Source organism: Pteropus vampyrus, unplaced genomic scaffold (assembly GCF_000151845.1).
Source record: "Pteropus vampyrus isolate Shadow unplaced genomic scaffold, Pvam_2.0 Scaffold3, whole genome shotgun sequence".
Taxonomy (NCBI): Eukaryota; Metazoa; Chordata; class Mammalia; order Chiroptera; family Pteropodidae; genus Pteropus; species Pteropus vampyrus.
The window spans coordinates 22,979,161-22,995,242 of NW_011888784.1; the positions used below are offsets into that span (position 1 = coordinate 22,979,161).

Genomic DNA, 16,082 nt, shown 5'->3' on the forward strand with positions numbered 1-16,082 from the left:
AAGACCCTGCAAAATCTGACTGAGATTTATGTATTTTAAGACTATTCTCATGACAGAAGATTTTGAGTATTTCTGTTCAGCAGCTAAAGTGGAAATATTTCAATAAAATAAACACAGCTTATATTTTGATAGACCCAAAGAGCTTATAAATTATGCAAACCTTGATAAATTTGGGGGGAATTGCATTATTTCAAATTGCTTGCATTGAGAGAATTAAGTTTACATTCACTATTTAATTCAAAATTATATAAGGTAGGAAGGAACACACTGTATCGCTGGAGTGAGCTACAGAACTCAGAACCTAACCCCAATCTTTAAAACCCAGATTCAGAGTTCTTTTCACTATGTTTCCACATCCCAAGTTTACTTTTGTCAAATGACAAAATCAAAACAATGTAGGAAAGAGTTCGATGCCCTCTATTCAAGGGAAAGCAATCCATGGACTGGAGAACTGCAGCACCTATCAAGAACAGTGTTCTTCCCAAGGGATTTTGGGATTTCTGGAGTCTCTCGCACCCCAATTTCCCACCCGGAAGGATTAGAACGAACAAACTTGAAGAGCTCAGAACACAAAATAAGCGGAGCTCCATCCAAGAGCAGCTTACCGGAGATCCAGGAGGGCAGCCAAAGAGGCAGTGAACCAAAGGACTGCGAGGACACCTGCACCTAGGGGCCGTCCCCGGAACCTTCGGCAGCTGTCTCTGGGTCCCATCTCGTTGCCAAATGGTCAAATGACGAAACCAAAACAATTTAGAAATGAGTTTGCTGTTCTTTATTCAAGGGAAAACCATCCATGGGTTGGGGAAGTATAGTGCCTCACAAACAGTAGAGAGCTCTTCCCAAGGGGTGTTGGGCAATAGTGAGTTTTATTTAGAAGTGGCAACATGGAAACAGGGCATGATTGGCTGGGAGGTTGGGGATTTCCTTATAAGGCTAGTGGGTCCCAAATTCTAGGGTAAGGTAAACCAGTTAAATCTGAGTTGGAGGGTTGTGATGGGTGTATGTTAAATTTCCTTGACAGGTGTTTTCTGTAAGTGCGGCTGATTTAGGTTTAGATTTGTGATGTGGGCTGGGCCACTGGGGCGGCCTCCATTTTCCAGGTCTGGATATACAAATTAACTTTATCACTATAGAGCTGACAAGTATCCCATGCAAATCAGCATGAACACGGTCATATTTAACAAAATGTAACAGCTGGGGTGGGTGGTATTCAAGTGTAAAGTCACTAAAGCACACAATAGAGAATAAAAGAGAGTTACCAGGCATGTAAGTTCTCAGTGGTATTTATTTTTTCTCCACTGTAGCATGTGGACAAAGAACTCTGAAGTGAGAGAGATTCACAAGAAATGAAGGTCTTCCTTTAATGAGCTTGAACAAACTGGGGGTCGTAGCAGGATTAACCAGCTGTGATAGAGGCAAGATTAGCCACCTTAAGTGTTGTAACCACCCAAAATCTAAGTCCCTCACTCCAGGAATCCTCATATTTCTGCTTCTGCCCCACTGAGGACTCAAACTTTGTACAAGCCTCCAATTCTCTCACTCATTACAATTGCAATGGGTCGCTGAGTCTACAGAAAAGCCCAAACAGGATGAAGCTCAAAGGAAAGCAGAAAGCAAACAGATTACGGTCATGATCACTTTGCTCTACTCCCTAATAGCACTGGTATCCCAAATTGCCAGGCCCAGATCCTGAAAAATGCTTACCCTGACCTTTGAACCAGCCTGGTCCCTCAAGGCATGTGGAGTTTCTGACTCAGTAACAGGCCACCCCTTTCGCTTTACGGGCTCCCTGGGTTTCTGACTCCATTCATTCATCGTTCAAATATGCACTTGCTATCAGGTGCTCCATTCTGTGCTCTTCCTAGTCCCTGCCCTCCGGGAGCTCGCAGTCTAATAGTGGCAATGATGGTGGTGCCAGTGGCAGGAGGCAGGTGACACAAACCAAAAACAGGCAATTACAGGATAGTATGATCAATGCTACAATATGAAAAAGATAAGTGTGAGATGCTCTGAGAATATATAGGAATGATACCAAACTCAGTATGTGGGCAAAGCATCACTGAAGTGGCCTAAAAGATGAAGCAGAGAGATGGGGAGACAGGATGTACTGAGGCGAACATGTATAAGTGAAAGCATGGCATATTCAAGGAACTCAGAGTGGTTGACTATGTTTGGCATGAGAGTCAAACATAGCTGGGGATGATGACCAAGGAGGCAGCCCAGGCACAGGCAGAAGCCATATCATATGAACATTGTAAGTCTTGAAGAGTTTGGGCTTTATTCTGAAGGCAATGTCATGTTTGGATTTGCACTGGAAAAAGATCATCCAGAGCCTATGAGGCAAATGGATTAGAAGGTGAGGCAGGAGAGTGGAAGGAGGGAAGTCAGTTAGATAATTAGAACACCCCAACCAAGAGATGACTGGCATTACAGAGATGGTGGTCAGAATAGGGAAAACTGATTGGTTTAAAAGATATTAAAGAGGTAGAAAAAATAGGCTTGGTGATTGACAGGACGTGGTTGAATAAGAAAGAGGAAGAACTTAGATGATGCCAAATCTCTAGCTTGGAAAATGGGATGAATAATATTACTGCTCCCTGAGATGGAGACAGGAAGAGAAACAGGGAGAGTTGGGAATTAGCGCCCATGCAGCACCCAAGCAGGCAATGATGAACAGATGGGTTGGAGTCTCATGGGCAGATGTGGGCTGGGAACATCTGGGAATGAGCATGAAGGTGACTAAAACTACAAGTGGTGTAACACCACTCACAGTGTGCAGAGAGAGAAGGGAAAACCTAGACAAGATCCCTGAAAAACACCAATATTTATGGGACCGATGATATATCGTTAAATTAAAAATCAAGCTGCGAAACTGTAATATACAGCAAGAGCCCATGGAAGGGGTGGAAGGGAAGATCGAATAGGTGTATGTGTCTGTGTGTAACTACTTATTTTTTTTTTTTGTGGCACATGTTAATTTATAAATTATTGCTCAAATTGTTTAATGAGTATGTATTTCTTCTATAATTTAAAATAAGAATACTTAATTTTAAAAACATTTTAAAGAGGCAGATGGAAAGGAGATTGTGATAACCAAGAAGGAGAGATGGGAAGAAAATGCAGAGAGAAAGTTTATTGCTTGATCTTATTTACGTCTTATTGGAATGGAATGCTAAAGGATTTTGACTCAGGAAAAAGCAATAAAAGAAAAATTAAATAGTAAAAGTGCACTCAACCACATGACTTCTGTTGGAAGATGTTATAGTGTTCTTTAGAATAGGTGCCACTGCTTATTACAGTTGGCTTATGTTAAATTTTCATAAAGACATTAATTTTCCACAAGGAATCAAAAATCATGACCAAATGGGACAACTGCAGCATTGAGTCAGTTTCTGAAAATATGGCAACACAAGTTCAAGCCTTCCTACCAGAACTTGGTCACAGAGCAATGTCTTGAAGGAAAGGCAAAATGGCACCTTCATCAAAATGGCACTCCTTCAGCCACGTGGACTCTCAAGCCTACCACAGAAGCTAGTGACTTATTTTGACTTTAAAAAGATTACTATAATTTTAAGAATCAGAAGTGGTGCTAATTTCTGTGATATTAATATAAATTAAATATTTATATATATTTTAAATCATCTCTCTTCGAGTTGAGAGTTAAGCCCCTTTAAATACCGCTTACTATAGAGCATTACCTTCCCAGGAAAAACCACTGTTTAGACCTCTTTTCACTGAAAAAGTGAACAGCCCATGCTATGGAATCTCTACCATGTAATTTTCTGAAATTATTAAACTGTCTGGGTTTTTTTTTGCTTTCAAATATCCCTCAGTGTTTCATTTCACAAACTCCCAAGTTTATTATATTTAATTTAGTAGAAATCAAAATATTCTTCTATTGTCAAGGCAGTTGTAAGAAAAATCCAAAATTACCATCGCAATTACCTCAGATTCTCAAATGTCTCCATTAATGTCAAGCACAAGGAGAATTAGGGATCCTTAAACTTAGAGAAAGCTCCACACTCAATGATGAGTTGGGCAAGAGGACCTTCTAATTCTAGTTGTTAATAAACTCTGTGGTGGCAACTTATTAAAATATTTACTGAATTGTTTCTACACTGCCAGGGACAGTTCTAGCTGTGGGACTATAGTGGTAAGCAAAACAGACTATCACTCAGGAAAACAACAATAACAACAACAAAGAAAAAGAAAGTTCTAGGTTTTTGCTAAGTGAACGCAGATTCCTCCCCATTTTCTAACTTCTAAAATGATAATGGATGATTAAATCAATAAGCCTAAGAGTACCACAAGATGCAAAATACCTTCTGAGGGGATCCCCCTGCACCCTGGCCTCCCCTCAACTCACGGCCATTGCTCTCTCAATGCAATTCCATCATTCCGGAGATGCCTGCTTTATTCCCTTCTTATTTATATCCTTTCTTAGTCCCTTCAAACTACTATAATGCAAATATCACAGACTGAGTGGCTTAAAGAATAGAAATTTATTTTTCACAGTTCTGGACACTGGAAAGTCCAGAATCAGGGGACAGCAAAATCAGTTCCTAGTGAGGACCCTCTTCCCAGTTTGCAGACATATGCTTTCTTGCCATATGAGAGGAACGAAGCAAGGTCTCTTGCCTCTTATAAGGGCACTAACCCATTTCCCAAAGGCCCCAACTCCAAATACCATCACATTGGGGATTAGATTTTCAACATACGAATTTGGGGGGTATACAACCATGCAGTCTATACCTTATCCCATGGAACCCAGGTTATTCCCTCAAATCTCCTCTGATTATTTGAGGCCACATCAACAGTCCTATCTTCCTCCTGCTGGACTCTCATTCTCCATGTGTTTAATTCTGCACAGTTGTGTTTTGCAGTATACACAGAACCTGTGTACTTGGCTATATCTCTCAAGTTAAAATGTAAGCACCTCAAAGGAGAATATCTGTGTCTTACATTCTCTCAAAGGGCTTCAGTACCTTATAACAGGACCCAACCCCTGGGCCGCAGACCCAGTACTGGTCCATGGCCTGTTAGGAACTAGGCCGCACTGCAGAAGGTGAGCAGCCTACAAGCAAGTGAAGCTTCATCTGTATTTACAGGTACTCCTCAGCACTAGCATCACCGCCTCAGCTCCACCTCAGATCATCAGGCATTAGATTCTCATATCAGCCTCTGGTGCCAAAAAGGTTGGGGATCGCTGCCTTACAAAATATTCGTTGATTCATTCATTCAATCATAACATATCTATTGAGTACCAGTGCCCGACACAGAGGAGCAGTTTTTTTGTGGATTTGCAAAACCAAAACACACACACACACACTTTAAAACATAAAAACTCTAAAAAGTGGGACTAATTTAAGAGAAATGCCAGTTTTCTGGAAAGTAGAAACCACAAAATATTTTAACTGAAATGCCAGTTTCTCATTGCTTGCATGCTTATTTCTGTAACTAGAACGAGGCTAAGAGAGTTTGGCCTAGGGAAGGGCCTGGAACAGCTGTTTTACTGAATAAATAAGAAACTGCCAAATACTAACAGCAGCTTGTATTTGCAGTATGTAAACTTTCAAACTGCTTTCCCATCCATTAGCATAACTTATCAAGTATGTTTCTTAAATGAGGCCCTCTAAGCACTTAGAAAGAATTGGAGTTTTAAATGCTTCTCTTCTCTACATTATTATTATGTCTAACAATTTTTCATAAATGATGGTCATATAAAATTCAACCCAGACCTTCTCTTACAAATTCTTCTGACGGAACAGTAAACTCCATCCAAGTGCTGAACAAAACACAGCATTAGATAAGGACATTTCACAACTTTCAATACTGGACTATAAATGTGTTCTTGTATTAACAAGGGACGTGTGTCATTCCTTCTGCCAAACCAGTCATTTATGACTTTAAGGAAAGTCTAAATGTTCTCACAATATGTGGAACAGTCAACATACAGGGGAATCATGTCATTCCAACATCCTCCTTTCAAAGACCTTGAAGAAGCACCAGATCTCTCCAATCTGACAAACCTATCATTCTGTTTTTTTTTTGTTTTGTTTTGTTTTCTTTTTTCTGTTGAGGGAAGAAGGGAAATAACATTATCTCAGAAACCAGAAATGCCTAGATACATTTTAATTTCACAGAAACCTATTTAAAAAAGCATTTTATAACTGGAATTAAAATAAACTGAGGTGAAAATGGAATACTATGTGCTACAACACTATCTCAAATTAAAAATAAATTAACAGCAGTAAGAAAGTAAACCCTGGCAAGAAAATTATTCTAAGATATTTAAAGAGAATAGACATATATAAAATAGTGGTATCCTGTGAAAGCCTAACATTTGCTTGCAATATGGCTTCTCTTTTTTAAATAACAGTAGTTAAAACATGCCAAGTCTTTGATGGTAGGTGCCTTTGGTAATAACCCAGATACTAGACTTTGGGGAATTCCACAAAGGTGCAAAATAGTAACTCCCTCTTAAAAGATCTCCATCTACAATATTAGCACAAACGAGGACCGATTCTCCAGAGGCCGTGCCTGGTCCTATCAAAGACTGCACAAACAACCTCTATGTCTAATTTCCCAACTAACAGTGATTAAAACTGTATATACCTAAGTCTTTTATCACATTCTTCAGCCACAAATAGAATATGTAAAGCTTTTGCTTTGGAGGCGGTCTCTAGAAGGATGTTTCCTGTTACACAATAACATCAGATGACACACATGGACCGAACTGAATATTTCAAGTAAAGGTAACCCACAAAAAAAGATTTTATGTGGACATGAGAAAAGTCTAAGGAGGCTCTATTAGATCCAAATACTAATTGTAGCACCACTCATGCCGAGGAAGTTTTTAATTTGGAAACCTAGCAATTATCTGGAATGAAGAAAGAGTTTAACACCCAGAACATGTGAACTCAAAGCATTTGGAGCTTGACAGATATCTGGTGTCTCAAACCCAGAAGCCACAGCTCCCTACTCTAAACTAGTTTCCATAGAACTTCAAAATACAGGAAACCCTTGATGGAGGCAGGATTCTACACCAAGTGAATGATGATGAGAATAACTGAAGAAAGCCCATAAGAAGTGACTCTGCAAATCAGGTCCCAACACTTTCTTAGGTTAAAGTATCTACGAGCTCTTCATTGCCTGCACTGTGCTTCTTAACCTGGGGTCAAGTTCCCAGGAATGGAAATGACAGATATTAGGCACTGTGCCAGGGATATGCCAGCCCAAAGATACATATTGAAATGAAAGCTCCATGAGGGCCATGCTTTCACTGGTCTCATCTTCCATATTAACATAGAGGTTCCAATAAATATTTGTTGAATGATCAGTTACTAACAAGACATAGTTTCTTGGGATGTCAAATTTAATTAAAGATATAGGGGGAAAATGTTTTCTATTAACACAAATATATTCATAAACTGCAGCATTCCAAAGACTTTTAAGATGACATGTATATAGCAGTCAGGATTCTAAGCTTCAAACAAGTAGAAACAAACTCTAACTAATTTAATAAAAGAAATAAATTTATTGAAGAGCTTAGAAAATAATCCAACAGGTTAGAGAACCAGATGTTGGCTACAAGGCCAAAATTACACTCGGAACTGGTCCAATGTGGACACTTCTGCCATCGCTGAACACTGTATCTCCAATACCACTGACCCTAAGACCATTATGCTATCACTTTATTTTTTTTAAGAGAAACAGTAGATAATACTGTTCATCAAACTCTACCACTACATCGATAATCTTAGAATTGAGGAAAAACAATAGATTCTGCAGTGTGCATCACTAACACCACACATTCACAGTGGCCACCACCACCACGACAACCACACACGGCCCAGGTCTCCTCTGTTGCTGCACCCACACCGGGTTGTGCCCACGTCCTAGCTGAAAGGAAAGCTGAAAAAGCTGGCATTTTCAGCTTCTATAGTGGAAAAAAAACAAAGATTATCTTTTTTTCTTTCTTGTAGGAAATTCTCCAAGCATAAGAACAGAGTTCAGTGCCAGGCAACCAAAATAGAATGGCAAATATCCCCTATAGAGAGATTTCACAAAAATTCTCTCTTATAAAAAAGTTTAACTGTCTCTGCAGTTAGGACTTAGAAACTGAAAAATGTTTGAGAAGCACCAGAACAAGAAAACTCCTTAAGACAAAATCCAAGGTCCTTACAATCCAGCCCCTACAAACTGTTCCAGTTTAGTTTCCATCACCCGACCCTTTGCCCACTCTACAGTTCAGGAATGACAAATCAGGTGGCAGCTCTTCGACTGCCATTATCACTCATGTCTTCACTCATGGTGTGTGTCCTCAGATTAGAAAATCTCCCCCAGCTCTGCGATTTTTCTTTACTAAATAACTCCCATTACACAGCTTGTACCAAAAATCACCTCTCGTGTGAACTCTCCCATATAGCCCAATCTTAGTGATCCCTGAGCACTTTATACATACCTTATTATTGAGGGAAGATATCCCCACTCAATATCTGAACAAAAAGCTGAATTTATTGCTTGCAAAGCAAGGGAGAGCAGCACTTTAACGAGCATTCTCCCAGAGCAAAGGAAGAGTGAGTTGATCTTACATAGGGTTTGGAGACCTTTGAGTTCAGGGGCTGGGAGACTTCCAGAAGCTGGAATGTTTAGGCATTAGGCTGATCTTAAGGTGTAGAAGCAAAGCTGGAGTGAGAATGTGGTTGACTGGCTGACTTGCTGAAGTGTACTCACTAGATTTAAGCTGTTGCTGACTGTCTGGCTTTATCAACACGTGTGTTAGTGGGGTGTGGGGCTGCTGTCACTGTACCACCAGCTTACAGAGCATAAATGATTGCTGCTATTGATCAATTTAAACAGGTATAAAACAGGTTGCGATGGCCATGGTAACCATGGCCAAAGAACAATCAGTCTTTTCGTAGAAGGATAGGACCTTTTCATTCTAACCATTATGACAATATATTAGGATATAATAACCATACTAATTAGCTAACATTCAAATATTATTTAGGCTCTTACTATGTACCAGGCATTAGAGTAAGTACTTTACAAGGATATCTCAATCCTTGAAACAACTTTTTGGGGGGGCACTATTATCCATCATTTCACAGATGGGTAGCCTTAGGGGCCTTCCTGGGATTTGAGTACAGAGAGAATGAGAACAGAGGCTGCCACTCACTCAGCACACAGTAAAGACTCGACTAACTGTTCTGTCACTATCTCCCCAGTGATAATACACTCGCTTCAAGTACAAGCTCCAGATCTCCTCTTTCTCTGTGCCCATGGCTACAGTGGTTCAGACCCTCTCATGCAGAGGCATCCTCAATGTCCACTGTCACAGGAAGAATGAGAGGGTCCTGAATCACTCTGTTAGTTCAAAATCTGATCTGAAGGTCAAAAAGCTCAGCATTCTGCCAAACATGGCTGACAATAAAACCAACATCCAGTACAAACTGTCAATGACATCTGTGATTAAAGAAAGCCAGACCTTACGATAATATATTCCACCTGGTTTCTAATTACTTTGCATCCAATTCTCCATCTCTGATGCAACTACCAAACCTAAAAGACTGGTCATCAACCTGCCTCAACTTCCCCAAGGTGGCAAGGTTCCAGGAGCCTAAAAACAGAAACACCAGCTGCAGAAAACTGACAGCTGATTATTTTGCCACTTTCTGCTCATGTACATACACCTACACAGGAGTGCCCCAATTGTCACTCCTTAAGAAAAGCTCTCTCGGAGTACCTGAATTAAGTCATATGAAACACAGCAAACCATATCTAAACCACAGCACTCCCCAGACAAAGGCCCTGCTATTAATGACAAAGATATGCCATTAAAATATCTCTATTTCCCTCTCATCACTCTCAGTAAGTGCCAAGAAATCCCTCTGCAATTTATTCCTTTATTAATAATTATATATTCTTTTTATCCCTAACAAAGAGAAATGTTCAACCCTTCCTTCTCCTGAGCCCAGTAAAGCCTTATCCTTCAAGCCCCCAGAAACATTCGAAATCTGTAGTAACCTTTTGGGTAGGTTTATTGAGGGACCCATATTTGGTTAAGCCACCCTTCAAATTAATTTTTTAATACAACCATAAGCAATACCTAGTAATGCCATTCACTTAGTCATTCAATTTTTGTGGCCTAAAGCAAATTACTTAACTTCTCTGTGCCTCAGTTTCCTCATCTGTAAAAAGGAATAAGAATATCAGCACCTCACAGAGTAGTTATGAGAATTAAATGAATTATTATATATAAAGCACTCAAGACAAGGCTGTGCACATGGTGACTATAGTTAATAATAGGGTTAATAATATGGTTAATAATATGGTATTGTATACTTGAAAGCTAGGGAAAGTAGATCTTAAGCTTCTCACAACATACACATACAAAAACTAGTGAACTATGTGAGGTGATGGATGTGTTGATTATCTTGATCTTGCTAAGTTTTCCACAATACATACTTACATCAAATCATCACATTGTACACTTCAAACGTATACAGTTATATTTGTCAATTATTTCTCAATAAAGTTAAAAAAAGACAAGGCTGTGCATGGTCATTACCATAGAAGTAATATTTTTCATAATTATTATAGCTCTCCAGGTATGATGTAGCAGATCTGAACCGGGTTATAGTATTAGTATTGATAAGAACATCTGGGAGAGATACTCTGGGTTTGAGGATAAAAGCCTTCAACTCATCCGCTAGCTATATCTAAAAACATATATAGACGGAGAAAGTGGGTCAAGATGGCAGCGTAGGTAAACGCGGTGCTCACCTCCTCTCATGACTGCATTAAAATTACAACTAAATTATAAAACAATCAACTTGGAGGACCACCTAAAATCTAGCTGAACATATTACCTATAACTGAAGATATAAAAAAAAAGGCTACATCGAGACCGGTAGGAGGGGTAGAGACCCCCAAAGGAGCTGGCACCACACCTGCACGTAATGGTTAAACATTGGGAAGGACAGCGTGGCTGCAGAGGACCCCCTAAAGGAGTTATGGGCCCAAGTTCCACATTGGGGCTCCCCAGCCTAGGCTTCCAGTGCCGGGAAGAGGAATTCCCACAAAATCTGACTATACAAATCACTGGAGATTCCTACTGTCCGGGTGAGACGGAAAGAATCTGGAAGTCCAAATGTCTCCTTAAAGGGCCCGCACACAGATTCATTTGCTCACAGACACTCACCCTGGGCTCTAGCAGAAAGTCAGCAGCACCTTGGGAGGCACAAGAGACATATGGAGAAAGACTGAGTTGTATGATTTCGGGGAGTGGGCTGGAGGGACAGACACCATTGTCCCCTTGTCGGGCCTTCCTCTTGTGCAGTCTACAGGCAAGCGCCATCTTGCCTGTATTGAATCATCCTCCTACATAGCCAATTCTGAATCTGTATTGGCCTGGTGAGATTAGCTCGCTCCACCCCTAGACTTTCTGAGACCCCGCCCCACACAACTTGCAAACTCTTTGCCTGTCAACCAGCCCCATCCTGCGCTCTCAGCAGGGGGCGCATTTGAGAGTAATCAACAGTCCTTGGTTCAAGCAGCTTGGGAGAAACTTTCCATGGTGGGCAACCAACACCAGCCTGAGCTGCAGTATCTCTTAAACAAATCTCAGAAGTCTGCAGTCCCGAGACAGGCAGCGGCTGGACTCAGTGTGATCTGAGACTTTTGCAAGAGGCCACAGATTCAGCAATGGCATTATGCATGAGCTGGTGAGATCCGCTCCCTTTACCCTGTGACTTCCTGGGGCCTCAACCCACCCAACTCGAGTAACACCCAAAGGCTCTTTTAGCTGCTTAGACTTACAGGCAGTAAGCTGGCAGCCTCAAGCCTTGGGGTACCTTGGGCCTTTTGCTAAGCTGACCAAAGCCCAGTACTTGTGGCAGCCGGCATCTGTTCACAATATGGTCTCTCCTACTTGCCTCCAGGTCTAGCACAGACAGATTGCTTTTTAGCTCCTATCAGGTAGCCCTGGGTGGTCACAAGCATTGACTGACCTTAATCTGTACAGGAGCCCCTCCCAAGGGCTCACAGAACCAACGCACCTGGAGGCTGGCATCAGACCACAATAGAGAACCACCTGATTAGCCCCCCAGGTGGCTCACTGAAAGGGTAGCCTCAACAGGTACACAAACCCGCTGCAGAAAATACCATTTCATGGGTTCGGCCCCCACATAGATGCTCATACCCTGTGGGCATGGCCAGTCCTTACAGCCAGTCAACCCAAGCGTCAATCCCACCCACTGACATGCTAATAACAATCAAAGCTTAACTACAATAGAGCACACACAATTCACACAAGAGACACTCATAGAGCTCCCAGCACAGATGATCAGGGAAACTATGCCACTGGGCCACAAAGGGCACCTACTACATAAGACCACCTAGCCAAGACAAGAAGATATAACCAATCTACCTAATACATAGAAATGGACATAGAGAGGCAACTAAAATGAGAAAACCAAGAAACATGTCACAAATGAAACAACAGTGGAAACCTCCAGAAGAAGAACTAAACAAAATGAAAGCAAACAATCTACCAGATATAGTTCAAAACACTGGTTATAAAGATGCTCAATTAACTTAGGAGAAGAATAGATAACCTCAGTGAGAACTTCAACATAGAGACAGCATTAAAAAAGGACACAGAATCATAAAAAGAGTCAGAAATGAAGAATACAATGACTGAAATGAAGAATGACACTAGAAGGAATCAACAGTGGATTAGATAAAGCAGAGAACTGAATCGGCAATTTGGAGGACAAGGTAGCACAAAATATCTAATTAGAAGGCCAAAAAGAAAAAAGAATAAAAATAAATAAATAATGAGGAAAGTATGAGAGATCTCTGGGACAACATCAAGTGTATTAACATTCGCATCGTAGGGATACCAGAAGGAGAAGAGAGAGACCAAGGAATTAACAACTTATTTGAAAAAATAATGATGAAAAACTTCCCTAACCTGGTGAAGGTAATAGACATACAAGTCCAAAAAGTACAAAGAGTCCCAAACAAGAGGAACCCAAATAGGCCCACACCAAGACAAAGAATCCTATAAGCAGCAAGAGAAAGGCAGCTAGTTACTTACAGGAGTACTCCCATAAGAAGGACAGCTGATTTCTTAACAGAAACTTTGCGGTCCAGAAGGGATTGTCACAAAATATTCAAAGTGATGAAAAGCAAGAAGCTACAACCAATACTACTATATCCAGCAAGCCTATCAATTAAAATTGAAGATGAAATAAAGACCTTCCCGGACAGAAAAAAGCCAAAGGAATTCATCACCAACAAGCCAGTATTACAAAAAAATGTTAAGGAGACTTTTTAAAGAAGAACAAAGAGGGAAAAAAACCACATAAATATGAATAATAAAATGGAAATAACTATATACCTATCTATAATCACTTTAAATGTAAATGGGCCAAACATTCCAACCAAAAGATATAGGGTATCTGAATGGATAAGAAAAAAAGAGCCATACACATGCTGTCTACAAGAGACTAGGTTCAGATTAAAAGACACACACAAACTGAAAGTAAAGGGATGGAAAAAATTTTTCATGCAAATAGAAATGAAAAAAAAAAAAGCTGGGGTGGCTATACTTAGACAAAATAGACATTAAAATGACAGATATAATAAGAGACAAAGAAGTGCATTACATAATGATAAAGGGATCAATCCAACAAGAGGACATAAACATATAAACATACAACATAGGAGCACCTAAATATATAAAGCAAATATGACTGACATAAAGGGAGAGATTGACAGTAATACAGACATAGTAGGGGAGTTTTGACACCCCATTGATACCAATGAACAGATCTTCCAGAGAGAAAATCAATAAGGAAATAGTGGCCTTCAATGACACACTAGACCAGATAGATTGAATTGATATTTCTAGAGCATTTTACTCCAAAGCAGCAGAATATACATTCTTCTCAAGTGCATATGAAACATTTTCCAGGATAGACCACATGTTCGGCTACAAAACAAGTCTCAATAAATTTAAGAAGGCTGAAGTCATATCAAGTGTCTTCTCCGACTATAGTGGTATAAAACTAGAAATCAATTACAAGAAAAAAAATTGAAAAATACACAAACACATGGAGGCTAAACAACATGCTACTAAACAAATGAAAGGATTAATAATGAGATCAGGGAAGAAATCAAAAGATACCTAGAGACAACTGAAAATGAAAACACAACGACTCAAAATCCATGAGATACAGCAAAAGCAGTCCTAAGAGGGAAATTCACAACAATACAGGCCTACTTCAAGCATTCTAATCACTTAAAAGAACAAGAAAAAGAATAGCAAACAAAACTCAAAGTGAGCAGAATGAAGGAAAGAGTAAAGATCATAATGGAAATAAAATAAAGTCTAGAAGAACAATACAAAATATAAATAAAACAAGAGCTAGTTCTTTGAAAATATAAACAAAATTGATAAACCTTTAACCAGACTTACCAAGAAAAAAAGAGAGAACCCCCTCAAAAAAAACAAAATCAGAAATGAAAGAGAAGTGACAAATGACTCCACAGAAAGACAAAGGATTATAAGAAAATACTAAAAGCAATCATACGCCAACAAAACGAACAATCTGGAAGAAATGTATACATTTCTAGAAACATACAAGTTCCCAAGACTGAGTTGAGAAGAAACAGAAAATCTGAACCAATCGATCACCACAAACGAAATTGAATCGGTAATCAAAAAACTCCTCAAAAACAAAATTTCTGGACCAAATGACTTCACAGGTGAATTTTTCCAAACATTCAAAAATGAATTAATACCTATTCTCCTTGACTATTCCAAAAAATTCAAGAGGAAGGAAGATTCCTAAACTTATTTTATGAGGCCACCATTACCCTGATTCCAAAACCAAAGACATTACAAAAAAAAGAAAATAATAGGCCAATATCTCTGATGCACATGATGCAAAAATCTTCAACAAAATATTAGCAAACCAAATTCAGCAATATTTTAAAAATTATATAAACCATGATCAAGTTGGATTTTATTCCAGGGATGCAAAGTTGGTTCAATATCTGTAAATCAATTAATGCGATACACCACATTAAAAAATTGAAAGGTAAAAATCATAAGGTCATATCAATAGACGCAGAAAAAGCATTTGACAAAATCCAGCATCCACGTATGATAAAAACTCAGCAAAGTGGGAATATGGGCAACAAACCTCGACACAGTAAAGGACATATATGACAACATCATACTCAATGGGGGAAAGCTAAAAGTGTTTTCCTTAAGATCAGGAAGAAGACAAGGATGTCCACTCTCACTACTTTTATTGAACATAGTACTGGAAGTCCAAGCCACAGCAATCAGAAAAGAACAAAGAATAAAAGGCATCCAAATTGGAAGGAAGAAGTAAAGTTTCCATTATTTGCAGATGATAGGATACTATATATAGAGAACCCTAAAGATTCCACCAAAAACTATTAGAACTGATACATAAAGTCAATAAAGTAGCAGAGTACAAAATTAATATTCAGAAGTCAGTTGCATTTTTATACACCAATGAGGATCTATCAGAAAGAGAAATTAAGAAAACAATTTCATTTACAATTGCATCAAGAACAATAAAATACCTATGAATAAATTTAACCAAGGAGGTAAAAGACCTGTACTTAGAAAATTATAGGTCATTAAAAAAAGAAACTGAAGAAGATACAAACAAATAGAAGCTTATACCATGCTCATGAATAGAAAGAATTAGCATTGTTAAAATGTCCATACTACCCAAAGCAATCTATAGATTCAATATAATCCCTATCAAATTACCAATGAAATTCTTCAATGATCTAGAAAAATTACAAAAATTTATTTGGAACCATAAAAGATCTTGAATAGCCACAGCAAACCTTGAGAAAGAACAAAGTTGGGGGTATTACACTACCTGATATCAAACTATACTATAAGACTATAGGAATTAAAACAGCATGGAACTGGCATAAAAACAGACACATAGATCAATGGAACAGAATAGAGAGCCCAGAAATAAATTTATGCCTATATGCTCATTTAAACAATGACAAAGGAG

At 39.1% G+C, this 16,082-nt stretch overlaps 1 protein-coding gene across 12 annotated transcripts in view; it reads right to left on the minus strand.

Moving 5' to 3' along the window:
- The window catches only part of FAM13C (family with sequence similarity 13 member C), a 150,408-nt gene that overhangs the window by 83,291 nt on the left and 51,035 nt on the right, over positions 1-16,082 (minus strand). The gene's annotated exons all lie outside the window — the stretch shown is intronic.